We start from the raw sequence: 16575 nt of genomic DNA on the forward strand, positions 1-16575 counted from the left end.
AAAATTTTAAATATTGTAACATTTCATCAGGAGTTGGATTCATATAACTTGAAAAGATTTATATTATAATGACCTTTCTAATATGGGAAAAATCATGTGCATGCTTTTCTGTGTTTGCAATTTACATTTTAATCTTCTTAAAATTTTTCTTAGAGACAGGTTTTAGAAAGACTATATATTCCAGATGATAAAAAAGAGGTGATACTTACACAATTTTTTCATAAAATGGATAAAATAGTGAATACTTGAACTTCCTTGAGTTGTTTGGCAGGTAAGACAAATTCCTGAGCTGAAACTTAACTCTTCTCTCTGTCAGTAATCACGAAGCAGACATCAGTATTTCTGTGGAAACCTGAAGGCCTTTCTATCACATTCTTACTCTAAAACAAAGGAAGAGAAAAAAGTCTACTTAGTTACTTTGAAAAACATGACTTTGGTATTAGCATGCATTGAGTAGAAGACAGACTGCAAGGTAACAAAAGGGAAAAACTGATTTAGGAGCCAAAAGAGAAAAGATAGTTATTGTTTTGTTTCATTGTCTTTTTTCCTTTGCTAAAACCTATTTTCTCTCTTCCCAGACACATGCTATAGTGACATTCAGATTTCCAGTTAGACTGCCAAATCTTTTAAATGATCCTACTCCTGCCACCCAAACACAATGTGGCAGGGGGTTCATCTGATCTGGTGTTTCCTGACTCTGAAGTTTGATTACACCACTTCCCTTTTCCATCTACCCAGCACATGGGATAAAGATCCAAAATCTAGATGGATATTTTCCTTTCTGCCTTAAACTTTCTGAAATCAGTTACCTTGAGGTCAACAAACTCTATACCCAGAGGGAAGGAAAAATGATTACAGAATAATGGACATGTTTGTACAGTGGATATTTGCATGCTGAGTAAACTAGCTCTGGGGATCCTATCTGATCAAAAGCAGCCAAAACAACATGAAGATTGGGAGAGCTAAAGAAAAAAGTAAGATGCTGTTTGTAAAATCTGAACATGTGTCATGTTACTAATAAATGGACAGTGAGTCTCTTTGAACTTGTATAGTTTCTACTCCTAAAACACAGAGGAACACATATCTTGAGTTTAACCTTAATCCACTCCTAAAAGGACACGAGACCACCAACACTCTTGGTGTCAAATATTGTAGTTTACAGTGAAGACAAAAGGAAAAAGTGTGACAGTGAACATCACAATTACAGGTGATGGGGTTAAGTCTAATCTTCGAGAAACCCCCTTTGCCCAGTTCGCTCCATCTTCCCAGGTCATTCTAGCCCGAACTCTTCAGTTCACCTAAGAATCCCTCTCCAGCCCCTGCCCCTGCCCAGCTCTCTTTCTAACTTTTAGCTTCCAGTGTCAAGTATCGTATTCTATTCTCTTATATTTGAAGGCATTTTCTGTGATGCCTACTACAATAGTATGTGCATATTTGATACTTCATTATTTGCTATAAGAACTCTGGGCTGGTTTGGAAAGTGCCAGAATAGAGCTCTCCAGCGCACACTGAGGTTGTGCAGCAACAATTCCACATAAACACATTGATTTAACTTTAAATAATAGACAGTCAAGACCGCTCCATATACTACTTCTTTTCAGTTGCAGAACTTCAGCAGATCCAGGATAACATGTGGCAGAGGGTAGGAATGGCAGCGAAGGGAGGAGTTTGTGTCTGGAGCAGCTGCAACCCCAGGATGAGCCAAATAAAACTTCAAGCTAAATCCTTGATGTCTCCGTGGCAGGGATGGCTTGGTAAATAAGGGGCCCTCTTGGAAACATTTAATGAAAGCAGTTTGCCCTGTTCTTCTTGGTGGTATGAGGGTGACCACACTGTTGAGTGTGGTCAGGCACTGCCCTTGCTGTCCAGAAACCAGGGTACTCTTTGCAGCTTTATCAGGGACACACAGGATCAACATTTTGCTGTGGCATTTTCATCTGAAAACTGAGGCAGAGTGGTGGCACTTTTCTTACCTTCCCCAGACTGTGATTTTGAAGATCCAATGATGGAACTCAGAACTGAGCGAAGAATATGCACCAAAAAAATTTGTTGAGTGAATAATTATTGCTGAAAGTTTGCTGAGCACAGGTGGTTGTACAATAAGCAAATTATTCAATACAGACCTCACTCAAATCAGGAAACGAGGTATTTCCTGATATCTTACCTTTATTCCCATGTTCTTTTTTTTATTCTTTAGACAAAGAAAGAGAGAGGGCGAGAGAGAGAGAGAGAGAGAACTGCTATTTTACTTCCCAAATACCCAGATCGCTCACAAGGACGGCTGGGTTCCAGCTACTTTAGCCATCACCTGCTGCCTCCCAGAGTGTTCACTGGCAGGACGCTGGAATCAGGAGCAAAGCCAAGATGCGAACCCAGTCACTCCCAGGTGGGAAGTGGCTTCCCTGGTGCTGCTCTACATTGCTAATGACTGATTAACTATCATAACTTAAAAAGCAAAGAAATATTCCAAATAGTAGACAGATATTGCCCTGCAAGGCGATTCAGCATCTCTCAAGCATGGGCTACACCCAGTGACTTCCTTACAAAGGCAGTATTCTTAGAAATCAGTGAAGAAAGTACCTTTACAGCAGGAGAAACTGGACGGCACTACCTGCAGCAGATGACCGAGGTGAACATCAGCACTGACGATGCACGTTGAGAAAATGTTTCCTCATTAGCGTATGATGAGACTGGCACTTGCACTTCACAGTCTTCATTGCCAAAGGAAGTTCATGATTGCACAACAGTGCAGTCATGAAAAAACCAGCAGACACCCTGGACGGAAGCACACCCGACAAACCACTTGATAGCAAGGTAATCACAACAAGGAGATGTGGGTGTTGGACATGGCAACTAAGGTGCCCCTTGGGATCCTCATATTCCATACTAGAATGCTTGGGTTCGTGTCCTGGCTCCATTCCAAATTCCTGTAGTTGGATCCACCCAAATGGGAGACCTGGATATTGTTCTCATGTTGGTCCCGATTGACATGGGCATTTGAATCAGCAAATGGGAAGCTCTGTCTTTTTTGTCTCTCCATATCTCTCTCTCTCAAAATAGTTACTCTAAAAAAAGGAAAGTCTTAGCAAATCACAGTATAGCATACATGAAGGAAAAATGACCAGTACATGGAATGCTGTATCCAGGATGGGAATCTGCGATAGCAAAAATACAGTAGCTAAAAACTAAAGAAATCTGAACTAATAATGGGCTTTAGTTAATAGTAAAGTATCAATGTTGGGTCATTACCTGTGAGAGGATAGATTGATCCTGAGTGTATAGGAAACATTATATATATATATATATATATATATATATACACACACACACACACACACACATACACATGGGAATGTATACTGTATTTTCTAACTTTCTTTAAAGTAAATTCTTTTAAATTTAAAACTTCACTTATAAGAACAAGGACATGATCTGGCTGAGTACTTTTTTTTTTTTTTTTTGACAGGCAGAGTGGACAGTGAGAGAGAGAGACAGAGAGAGAAAGGTCTTCCTTTGCCGTTGGTTCACCCTCCAATGGCCGCCGCTGCAGCCGGCGCACCGCGCTGATCCGATGGCAGGAGCCAGGATCCAGGTGCTTTTCCTGGTCTCCCATGGGGTGCAGGGCCCAAGCACCTGGGCCATCCTCCACTGCACTCCCTGGCCATAGCAGAGAGCTGGCCTGGAAGAGGGGCAACCGGGACAGAATCCGGCGCCCCGACCGGGACTAGAACCCGGTGTGCCGGCGCCGCAAGGTGGAGGATTAGCCTATTGAGCCACAGCGCCGGCCAGGCTGAGTACATTTTATGTAGAACCCCCCTGTACTTTGCCTGGAGATATGGGCCCTTGCTTTGTGAGTCACTGAGTCCTAAGTTCTGACTCCTGCATGTCTGTGTGTGTGTGTGCATGTGCACACCTGTGTGTTAACCTTATCTAAGGTGCAGAGTTGTTACTGAGCTTCTTATGCAGACTACAGCATGCAATTGGCAGATGACTGCTAGACTAAGCATACATTTAATCACTTTTGATTTACTGTGAGTATGCTGAGAGCAATATAGTATGGAGTATTTCTGAGCAAGGACTCTAGTACATAACTCCAGAATCAAAAATGCTGTCTCTGAAGCATTTTGACATCAAATGGCACTAAATAAGGTTAAGAAATAAACAAGAGATTAGGAATCTAAAGAATTAGACTTAGTGGTATCTCTGCTGCTGAAATGTTGTGGGACTTGAACACATGTCTGAGCTTTGGAGATTTTTTTTTTTATTTCAATAAATGAATTTATTTACTTGAGAGGCAGAGAGACAGTGTGAGAGAAAAGACAGGCGGATCTTCTGCCTGCTGGGTCACCCCGCAAATTCCCACAGTTCCCCTAGATGAAGTCAGTGGCTGAAGTCCAGTACCCCTGGATGAAGGCAGCAATCCAATTACTTGAGCCATCACTACTGCCTCCCAGTGTGCACATATCTGAAAACTGGAGCTGAGAAATTAAGCTGGGAAAGGAACCCAGATCCTCCAATGTGAGATGCAGGCATCTCAACCGCTAGGCTAAAAACCGATCCCTCGATGTTTTGTCTCGAAGGAAGGCATTGAAATTTGGATCAATGGCACTGATAAACATTCGGAAGTGTCCCACCCACTGGTGTCTATGGCTCCTTGAGAAGGCTTGCCTGGGTGTAGGTATAGTTTATCATGACTCCTTGCTACAGAAACAGAGAGTGAAGGATTTGGATGAAAGAAAGTGCGTTCCCAACACCAAAGCCATAAGCACAGTCAAGTAGCCCTTCACTCACACCAGTTAGGAAAAAGAAGGCCACTGCCACCCACACTGCTTGCGAACAGCGACTCAATCCACAGGCACTCTTTTCCATTCATCGCGACTTGTTGAAAAGTTTGAGGTGCTAGATGCTGCAATCTGCTATTCGTCTTTGCTTAAAGAAAATAAGAGCAGAGAAATTCTATTCTGTTTGTGCAGCACAGTCTACATGAAGGTCGTATGTATGTGCAGAAATATATACCCTAGGCCTCGGATCTTCTGTTCAGTGGTGAAAAATTGCAGCAGGAAATGCCTTCCTTATTAATAAGGCAACAAGGGGAGATGGAGGTGTTGTTTGGCTGAGCTTTGAGGATGCTAATTGAAAGTCCAGAGTGTGGTGCCTTCATTGATTTCTGCTGGAACCAGAGAGCACGGCTTCCTCTTTAATGCAGCTATTCTGGGAACTGTCATCTAACGTGAGTGGAAACAGAATTCTGTGTAAGCAAAATCAAAGAAGTAGTTCACAAACGACTCCCACCAGTCTTTGGAGAAGCCTGGGCAGCCACAATAAGTTTATCTTGCTGTTGATACAGACAACAATCTGAACCACCCAGGGGTGTGTGGGAACTTGAGCCCCAAGGGGCAGGGCATATCCGAGTTTTCTGGGAGAAATTCCCAGGCAACTTGTGGAAGTGCTGTTCTAAAGAAGACTGGTGGGAATTTCTAAGGGGGACAGAATTTTGGGGTTCCAGGGCCGGGCAGAGGGAGAGGAAATATTTTTTTTTTCTTCTGAGAATGCTTTTTAAGAGCAAAATGAGGGACCCACAGTTGGACTGGCTTCTTAGAGACAAGTTCTATGTGATTAATTCTATCAAGGAAAAGAAACAGTGCCTCCTTGCTAAGCTTTGTAAAGGGGTTCATATAAATTTGCGTAAAATATTATGTGGGATTAGCATAGCCAGCCAGAAATCTAGAGGAGCCAGGAGTCAAGTGGGAGCTCAGCCAACAGGAGAAGCGGGAGATGAAGTGGGTGAAGGCTGCCAGCCCCAGGACCCCTGCCAAGGCAGAGCTGCCGCGCACAGAGGAGAAGGGCAGGGGGCGGGACGCTATCATTATTCTCGTGGCTGCTGCTTTTGCTTTGCAGACATATTTCCGCGGCCTCTTTCCCCCAGAGGATATTCTCGTACTTCCAAACAGGGTTTCTAAGGATACAACAAGGAGGTTCGTTTGTTGTTAGGTTCCGTTGGGCCCAGCAAGACTGAGGTAGAGGAGTGGGCAATACAGATAGCTCCTAGCCTCACAATTGCTGCAACACAAGATAAAAAGGCTGAGTGTAGCACACAAGGGGCTCACCCTTTTCCCCAGCAGCAGGTCCAGGGAGTACACAAGTCCTATGCCTCCCATGAGTTCTTCCCTGGTCCACTTCTCCAAGAGTCAGGAATGGGAACTATGAACAGTTATATCAGGATAGGCCCAATGGCGTCTTTTCAACTGCACTAAGACTGGGTTGCTTGGCCATATTCCTATTATAAAAGCACAAAAGATTGCTCAGAACTAACACACACAAGCCACAATCCAGTGCCATCTACAGGAAGTCTGCCATCATAGCCTACCTTCCCCCCTCCCCACCCCAACATGAGGGTCCTGGGTAAGGACAAAGCATCCAGGCTGCAGCAGGTGCATCCCACCCAGCCAGCCACAAGGCACTGTGCCCTTCTTCACTTCTGAGCAGAGCTTCCTTTCCCTCCTCAATGTTCGCTCCACATTCTCAACACGGAGGTCTAAAAAGAGGGGACCCCAGCCATCTGCCAACAGCAATTCCCCCAAAGCAGATGAGAGGGAACCTCCCTCAAGTGAACCAGCAGGAAACAACCCTGCTGTGTCCCAGTTGGGAATTATTTCTGGCTCAGCATCTAACCCTTATGCACAACACACACACTGTACAGTGTAGGAGCCAAGTCCTAGCTCTGAGGCTGTTATTCCAATACGTCTACTGCCTGGCACCCTCAGCGCAGGCGCGCACGCACACGCACACACACACACACACACACACACACCTAGAAACCACTCCATGCCCGCAGTACATTCCGTGGGCTTTGCTGGGTTGACAGGAGAGTGGCATTCTTTTCACCTCCAGCTGCAGAGAAACCAACAACCTTCTCGTAAACACCGACTGAGAGATTCTTGTTTTCCTGAAAGAGACTTGGTGAAACCTGGCCTCCTTCCCTGAGCCATCCCAAAGGGAGTTCCCCTCGTGGAAAGGGAGTCTTTCCAGCTACAACTGGCATCACAAATGGATATTTCCAACCGAGGTCCCTTTATGGGAGACAGTTTTCATGCAGCTCTGCTCCAGGGAAGCCTACCTTTGATTTAGCCGATTGCACGAAGATGAACTCTCCTGGTGTGGATGCGTTCTGGCGACCCAGGCAGAGCAAACAGGTCTGGCCCTACTGCAAGTGCTTCTTCACTGGATCTGTGTGTGCCGGTGATAACAAGGGTGGGCATCCTCAGCCATTTATGGGGAAATGGCACGTCTGTTCATTTGATTTTTCCCTTCAGTACCAACGAAGGGACAGGTGTTTGGTGTGGTGGTTAAGACACTGTTCATGGAGCCAACACTATGTCATGGTGGTAAAGCCACCACCTGTGATGCTGATATGTCATTTGGGCATCAGTTCAACTTCCAGCTGTTCTACTTCAATCAAGCCCCTGCTAATGGCCTGGGAAAGGCAGCAGAGGATGGCCCAAGTGCTTGGGCCCCTGCCACCCATGTGGGAGACCTGGATGAGGCTCCTTGCACCTAGCTTCAGCCTGGATCCACTAGGGGAGTGAAACAGCAGATGGAAAAAAGACCTCTCTCTGTTCATCTCTCCTTCTCTCACTAACTCTGACTTTCAAAATTCACAAATCTTAAAAAAAAATTATGAAGCCTGCACCATGTGTTGGAGTGCCTGGGTTTAAGTCCTGGCTATGTTCCAGCTTCCAGCTTCCAGCTAAGGCCAATGCAAACCCTAGAAGACAGTAGGACTTGGATCCCTGCCACCAAGGTGGGAGACCCGGCTGGAATTCCTAGCTCCTGACTTCAGCCTGGCCCTGCCCTGGCTGTTGTGGGAATTTGGAGAGTAAACCAGCAGAAGAAAGATTTCATTCACTCGTTCTGTTTCTTTCAAATAAATAAAATTAAGACAAATAGAACAACACATAAATTCTCATGACAATGTCATAAGGTACAAATAGAATTTTTCTTGTTACAAATGCAAACGGCAGGTGCTAGGTGCATCACTTCCTCAGTGATACCAGCGTGGTGAGTTCTAAAACGGGACTCAAACCCAGGTCTCTGTGACCCTACAGCCAAGGTTCTCGCCTCTTGGCCACCTGTCTCACAGGCCTTGGAATTCAGCGTCCTGGAAAAGGACATCCTAACCTGACCACTCTGCTGTGTCTCCCTCCAACCAGAGCCTCATGACCCTGCAGCATACCTGGTGGTCATCTGCACTTTCGCCACACTGCTCATAAAACAAGTGAAGAAAATCTGCTCCCACTGAAGTGACTCACTGAAGGCACACAGCTGGTGAACTGCAGAACCAGCCCCCAACATGTTTGTATTTACTTCCTCTTCTCTTACCACTACTTAGGAGCAAAGTGAAATTAGTAAGAAGGGAAGAAATGCAGCCCTCCTCTATTTTATTGTGCAATAGAGAAAAGGCTTAATTGTGCAGTGTCGCTGAGCTGTTTCCAGTCCCAGAACATGGCTGCTATTTCCTCTTCTAGTTGTGACTTCTATCAGGACCCACCATCAGGGGCCAGCACTGTGGTATAGCAGGGAAAGCCGCTACCTGCAGTGCCAGCATCCCGTATGGGTGCCAGTTGAGCTCTGCTATGGACTGAGAAAGTAGACTTTGGGCCCTTGGGCCCCCTGCACCCATGTGGGAGACCCAAAGAAGCTCCTGTTGTGGCCATTTAGGGAGTAAACCAGCAGATGGAAGATTTCTCTCTCTCTCTCTTCCTCTGTCTCTCTGTAACTCTTGCCTTTCAAATAAATAAATAAATAAATCTTTAAAAAATAATAACCATCATCATTAATAAGAGCCATGAGGGGCCGCTGCCTGCCTTGATGGCATTCCATGTGGACGCCGGTTCGAGTCCCGGCTGCTCCACTTCCCATCCCGCTCTCTGCTGTAGCCTGGGGGAGCAGTGGAAGATGGCCCAAGTTCTTGGGCCCCTGCACCCATGTGGGAGACGTGGAGGAAGCTTCTAGCTCCTGGCTTCGGATCGGCCGGCCACTGCAGCCATTTGGGCAGTGAACCAGCGGATGGAAGACCTCTCTCTCTCTGCCTCTCCTTCTCTCTTTGTAACTCTAACTTTCAGATAAATAAATGAATCAAAAAAATAATAAGAGCCATGAGAAAGGGGAAAAATACTTTCTGGTGACTTAGTAGGATAAAGTATTATCTTAGCTAAAATTCAGACGGAAAGAAAACATATTCATGTGCCTTTTTCTTAAATGGCATAGCAGCTAAATAATCTCATCAAGAGAACTGTTCTGTACTTGTTTTTCATTAAGTTCCATAACAGCTCAATCGTCCATAAACTCAGATTGCTCCTTCAGTAGGTGGTCCTGTGCTGAAATCCTTATGTTCAGCTCATCCTCTGCTCACTTAACAAAACCATTTTCTGGAGTTCAGAGATTCAAGACAGTAAGATGATCCATTACTCTTTGCCAATATGAAGCAACATTTGATCTCTGTGTGTGATCACAGAGAGCCTGTAACCACTTACACACAAGAGTTTTTCTTATTATTCTGTATTTTCTCAGGATGTATTAAAGTGTTGTGCAAAGAGTGATCGGTGGACATGTGTAGAATGAGAGATGAGTTTGCCAGCACGCATGTATCTATTCCTTTGCTCAGCAATAAGGCCCTACAGGAGTCAAAATACGTCATGGGGAAGGAGGCTGTTTCTCCACGAAGTCAGCCTGCGCAGATCCATTCTCTGCTTAGTTAAAAAAAGAGTCAGAGTTTAGAGATTCAATAAAGTAAGATGATGATGGTGATCCCTCATTGTTTGCAATATTTGTTTGATTTGAGAGGAAGGGTGGAAGCACCGATTTCCTACTTCTCAAGATAGGAGTAATAGCAACTGGTTCTTCCTAGCATTGGTGCAAATGCACATGTGGATGTGTGTCCCATGTCCACACACAACTGCAGGAATGAAGAAGACTGGAATGTAGAATATTATTTTATACCTGCTTTTTTTGAAAAATACATTTTAATTGAAGAGTTTATGCACATTACTTTTATTATATCTCGGGCACACAGGGAGTTGGTGATTGTGTGTTGTAATCCTTTCTTGGACATTTTCTCAGTCATGATTTGAAACTCAAATGAGCTCAAGGATTGTACAAAGGTACTTCAAAACTTCATGAAAAATAAGCCGGCGCCGTGGCTCAATAGGCTAATCCTCCACCTTGCGGCGCCGGCACACCGGGTTCTAGTCCCGGTTGGGGTGCCGGATTCTGTCCCGGTTGCCCCTCTTCCAGGCCAGCTCTCTGCTATGGCCAGGGAGTGCAGTGGAGGATGGCCCAGGTGCTTGGGCCCTGCACCCCATGGGAGACCAGGAAAAGCACCTGGCTCCTGGCTCCTGCCAGGATCAGCGCGGTGCGCCGGCTGCAGCGGCGGCCATTGGAGGGTGAACCAGCGGCAAAGGAAGACCTTTCTCTCTCTGTCTCTCTCTCTCACTGTCCACTCTGCCTGTCAAAAAAAAAAAAAAAAAAAAAAAAACTTCATGGAAAAATAGAATTAAATAAAAAATAAGCTACTTTTCTACAAACAGGCTTTGAAAATCACATATAGTTTTTTCATCAAATGAACTTTCTGAAAATCTTTCCTACCTTACTTAATATGGTCCTCCTAAGTGGTAGCATAATGGTTTATGTAAATTCTTCATAAATGAGAGAAGGGGAGATCAACCTGCTTTGATCACTAAAAGCCATGAAAAAGGTGGGGTTGCAGCCTGGCAGATGCACTAGGACAAGCTGTTCTAAACCTGGAAAAAAGTGTCAGGTAAAGACAAAACGCAGGGCCAGGGACTTTGACCTTGAACAGTGAGTAGATTCCAAAGCTAAGTGGCTAGTCAGTCAAGCACAGAAGATGAGGGGAAACTGAATGGAGTGTTTCCTGCTTTTCTTAATAAGATCAAGGAGCTCACAGCTTGCTTGTAGTGGGATTTTAAGTCCCATAGAGATGTGGAATCTGGATAAAAAGCTGGTTCCGTGATGAAATTTGTCCAGTTACATAGGACAGGCCAGAAAGCAGTGTGAACCCCATGTGAGAAACACCTCAGCACAGCTTTTCTCAAGGCTCTGGCTGCCTGGCTGTGCTCCCTGGGATCATTTCTGAGTGCTGTCACTTACCAGTTACATGTGCTGCCGAAGGGCAGGCAACCTCCCCACTCTTCACCTTTCTCATCTTTAAAATGGAGATCATTCATATTTAGCTACAGTGTTATAGTAAGGGTGAAACAGGTTAACACACTTCACAATCATGGGATTATTTTGACACATACAAAAAATTAATAAATGTTTGATTACCATTGTGTTACATATTTTATACAAGTTTAAATGGCCCCACTAACCCAGACATCTTGCCTGGGTTTGCCCTTAAGTCCTACATGGCCTGAAATTCTCACTATAGAGAATTTAACTGAAAAGGAACAAAAGATCTCAAGAAAATTGTGCAATTTGGAAATGCAGAAAATAGGGTCCAAAGAGAGAACATAACCTTCAAAGCTTGGTGTGGACTCCAGATCATCATTCTGCTGCTATCTCGTATACCCTTGAGTTGTCTTGCCTCCACGCACACATCAAACATCTAGCAAATGGATTGAGTGCTCAAGGCGTTCAGAGAAGACTCTAGACCATTCAAGGAAAGGTAGATGACCCCCTGCCTGGTGTCCAAGGGGCAGTAGAAGAATTTTCAACCGAGATCACCCCACACAACGACCAAGAGGTTGGCATGGAAGAGGAAGGAGGCAAAATGTGCCTAACTCAGAAGGGTTCGTCCCACATGGAACAGCTAAGAGGTGCCAGATGGAAACAGTCACTGCATTCCTCAGGAGTTCGGTTGAAGGAATGGAAAGGGAAGGAAGAGGAATTAAAAAGGTTAGGATGCCTGGCTCTCTCTTTCTTTGAGGCTTTCCAGGCCATCTATTCTAGAACTTCACAGTCAGAGGGAAGTGAGCACCCAAACCCAAGAAGTGTTCTAAAAGAAAGCATCCGCAGGTAAAGCAGCCCTTTCAAAGGAAACTGAGGCTTAGTGACTTTTCTTCTCTCAGCAAGATAGAATGACAGACAAAAAAAATTGAGTGGAGCTTTTTTCTTTTCTTCTGAGAAACCTGAGGATCGTCAAATTTTCATTTCAACAGTTAATGATTATTGCCATGTGATTCCCGAATAGCGTAGCTGTGAGTAATGGTGTAGGTCAAGACTTCCAAATGTTTTGATTTGATGCTTTTAGCTTTTTTGCAAAATGCCATCAACATCTTTTATTGGTAAATTGGATTTTAATTCATGTTTATGCTTTGCAACTACATGTTATAAGACCAGAACTTTTCAAAATTGGAGACATTCAGGACACCAGATTCTTGCTATGCAATTTTTTATATATACCCGAATGCCTTTAGACAAAACACGAACCTAATTTAGCCACGCACCAGCCGCAAAAGCATCTGGGCCACATAATATTTTTCTATGGGGCCTGCAGGACTGTTTTTTGTCCTCATTTATTTGATCTGGGAAAACACAGCTACAAACAGCATCTGGATCTCAGAGGCTCCCATACTCTCCCCAGTTCTCCCTTCAGTCAATGCAATCCACGTGACTCATCTGCAGGGTCACAGGGGTGGGTTGCTCAGCAGAGACCAAAACGCAAGACTCTCTGGCTGTTTCTCCCTAACCACCAACCCCGGCAATCTCTGGATGTGTGGCATGGGAACCTGTGTGACGTTTGCCAGGACCACCAGGTTACCGGGAAGAAAAGCAGATCTTTGAGCTGGAAAGTGGGCAGTAGAGTCCTGACAAGGGTAAGAGTGGTCTGGGAGAGGTTTGAGAACTTGTTTGTTATAGTTCAAGGGTTCCCTGTAAGAGCAGAGGCTGGGCCAGGGTGGAAGGAGAGAAACTTCTTCTTCTTCTTTTTTTTTAAACAGTAAAAGGTGTGACTGAGAACTTGCAATTTTGATGACATGTTTCTCCCTGAGGAATCGTCACCACTGGCAGTCCCATTTGTGGCACTGATGAAAAGCTGTGGCGTAGTTTTCTGAGGTCTCCAAGAGAAACCCAACAGTTTTAACTTAATCCAGTTTCAGTGGGGTGATGAGCTTGGAGCAAAGGAAGAAATAAACAAGTGTGTTTCTTGAACCCTGGAACCAATGCAAAACGAGGTTCAGCCATGGCAGTGTCAGCTTGACCTGCAGCCTCCGATCAGCCTGAGAATTATCGCTCCTGGGTTTCGGGCTGGTGCCTTCATTTCCTTTGTTGTACAATTTCTGGAAACAGGCCCCCTGCCTCGCCTGAAACACTGACCTCTGAGTTTGCAGCAGCATCAGCTTGAACAGGGCAGCTGACTTATTTTATTGCTACTACATCGAGGCATACCTCAGAATAAAAGGAGGGCTCAAGGAATATGGGACTTCTGTCATTTTAACAAATGCATAATAAGGCTATAAAAAGAGAAGAAATACGTACTTGGTTCTTGACCAAGCTCATTGACTGGTGACCCCAGTAGAGGTTTAGCTCTATGCTTTTCTGATATTTTTCATCTTCTTTGTTTCTTCCTTCTTTTGTCTTATATATATATATTTTTTTTTTTTTGATGCAAGGTAAAGACTCCAGTTACTCTGCAGTGTGTGAAATTCTGTTGTAATTGTGCTACAGGACGCCGTAAATCTGCAGACAATTGGAAAGTGTAATTAAGTTGCAAAGAACACACAAAATAGAGTGATTTGCATATGGCAATGATTGTGTGGGGACACATCCTCAAAACAAAACCCCATTTAATTGAATTGGGACTACTTGAGGTTTTCCCTTCATCTTACGGTAAGAAAAATTAATAGTCCAGTGTTACCAACTTCCCCCACAGGGAGTTCAGTATTGGAACCCCAGGGCTGCTTCTCTAGGCATAAGCTAAATTAAATGTCCTTGTTCTACTCACTTTTTCTTGTTTCCCTCTGTATATTTCTTTTTCTCTAAATTTTCCTTCTTCCTTTCTTCGTTTTCTACTCCTATGAATTTACACCTAGACATTGTTTTATTTGCTTCTTATCTTCTTTTTCTTTTTTTTTAAGCAACCATGCTTCTCTTGTCTCTATAAAACAACTAGAGGGTCAGCAATGGGATTAACAAATAAGTTTGTTTTGGTGCAAAGATCTTTTGAAATCCATGCACGAATTCTTTTAATAATGTGCATTCCCCATGGACTTCATGAAGTCCCTTCATATTCCTGCGATGCAGAGCTTTCTTTGTAATCTTAAAATATCAGTATTGCAGACAATAAATATCCATAATTTATGTATTCTACAGGCTTGGAAGAATACACACAACATTCAGAAAGCCAGTTAGAATTATTCTCAAACCCCCCAGTACTTTTACAGTCAAACTTCATCTATCCTAATGCCAGGTGCCTTTGTAACAACCATGGTGCAGTCCTCAGTGGTAAACAAAGAAGAAATAGATGTGAATGGGTCCAATTTTGTCTCTCAAGAAATTCCATATCATAAAACTTCCCTCCCAACATGCTCATAAATTCTCAGGATTAGGGGAGACAATGTCGAAGGCTGGAATCATCCTAACAAGCCGCACTTCAAACATCCTCACTGCTACATACAGCTCTGTGTCACTACTGAATTCATCTCTCTCTGTCTCAGTTTTCTTATAATGACTGTTCCATAATACTGTGTGAAAATCAGTGCGAAACTGCATGTACAGATTAATGTAACACCTATCACATTATCACATATTTGGTATCTAGAAGAACATTAACATGATACTCAAATACTTTACATTGATGGTAAATAGTGATATGAAAACAGCCACTCCACCTAGGTCAAATTAATTTAAATACCATAAGAAAAAGGTGTAACTTAGGCTAACTTCAACACAGATAACATTTTTTATGAAAATGGGATCTTAAGCTAAGTCTTAACTGAACGAATTTGATTATAGACCCTAGCTTTGGGAGATCTGTACAAAAAAATCATTTTGTGACTGTGGTCCACTCTCTATAGCAGTCCCCAGCTGGTTGATGGCACAATGCACCGGTCATTGTAATGTAGTAACTGTCAGGCGGCTCTGAGCCATTCTTTGTACAACTTTCAACACAAAACTACCTGACCACATTTACAAGGCTGCTCTACCAAACCAGAATGTTATCAATGCAGTCCAGACATCTGCAGTTTTCCAGGCATCATGGACACAAGGTAAGAGCCTCATTACAACTATAATGTGGCATCTATCACTTTTCTCATCGGCTCCAGATTATTCATGGATTTGTTTTTTTTTGTTTTTGTTTTTGTTTTTGTTTTTGTTTTTTTGACAGGCAGAGTGGACAGTGAGAGAGAGAGACAGAGAGAAAGGTCTTCCTTTTGCCGTTGGTTCACCTTCCAATGGCCGCCGCGCTGGCGCGCTGCGGCCGGTGCACTGCGCTGATCCAATGGCAGGAGCCAGGAGCCAGGTGCTTTTCCTGGTCTCCCATGGGGTGCAGGGCAAAAGGAAGACCTTTCTCTCTGTCTCTCTCTCTCACTGTCCACTCTGCCTGTCAAAAAAAAAAAATGTAGACTCAAAACACATTTTAAAACTTTGACAGAAATGGGGCAAACATGTGGCCCAGCAGTTAAGATGCCAGCTAAGATGTCTATACCTGTACTGGAGTGTCTGGGTTCAAGTCCTGGCTTTGCTCCTGAATCTAGCTTCTTACTAATGCTGGACCATGGGAGACAGTAGGTGATGGCTCAAATGACTGGCTTTGGTCCCTGGCCTGGGGCCATTACGTGCATTTGAGGAGTCAATCAGTGAGTAGGAGCTCTGTGTGTCTATATGTGTCTCTCCATTTGCTTTGCCAAAAAAATAGATTACAAAAATTTGATCAAAAGAGGAATAGATGAGTCCATTTTAAATTGGGAAATTTTAAACCACTACTCCCAGTAACTGATTTTTTTTAAAGAGGAAAAAATAGTAAGTATGTAGATATAAATAACATAATTTAACTAATTGACTGTTTAGAATGTTTCATCCAGCTACTGTGGAACATACCTTCTTTTTTTCCACACAGATAAAAGATTTAGAAAATTTTACTATTCACAGGAAGGGTAACATAAAATATACCTCAACCAATTTCAAAATATTTAAAACAGAGAACATGATTCCTTATCACAATTCAGTTAAACTAGGACCCAGTAATAAGAGATAAATGAAAAATCTTCCTGTGATTGGGAACTAAAGAACTGTACTTCTAAATAATACATAGTCAAAAACATCATGGTGAATATATTATAAAAATTTTGACTTGACTGAAAATGAAAATAGAATATTTCAGAATGTGAGTCAAAAATCACAGTGAAAATATGATAATATCTTGAGCTGAATGAAGATAACATACCAAAATTTGTGAAATGCTGCTTATCTCATATTTAAAAGTAACTAATGCTGGTAGAATTTACCGACCAAGGACATAAACTGAAAATCAATGTGCTATTAAACAGTTAGGAAGTTAAGAAAAGAACACCCAATTCAGCAAAATTAAAGCAAGAAAATAATAAAGATAAGATAAAT

General features: G+C 43.3%; 1 protein-coding gene across 1 annotated transcript in view; it reads right to left on the reverse strand.

The window, feature by feature from the left end:
- Nucleotides 1-260: 260 nt before the first annotated feature.
- The window catches only part of LOC138843661 (uncharacterized), a 180635-nt gene continuing 164320 nt past the window's right edge, over nt 261-16575 (reverse strand). The window contains exon 6 of the mRNA XM_070048361.2: nt 261-380. The gene's annotated coding sequence lies outside the window, so the exon portion shown is untranslated. The remainder of the gene's footprint in view (nt 381-16575) is intronic.

The sequence above is a fragment of the Oryctolagus cuniculus genome, chromosome 9 (genome assembly GCF_051225735.1).
Source record: "Oryctolagus cuniculus isolate XC-2025 breed Fujian yellow rabbit chromosome 9, ASM5122573v1, whole genome shotgun sequence".
Lineage (NCBI taxonomy): Eukaryota > Metazoa > Chordata > Mammalia > Lagomorpha > Leporidae > Oryctolagus > Oryctolagus cuniculus.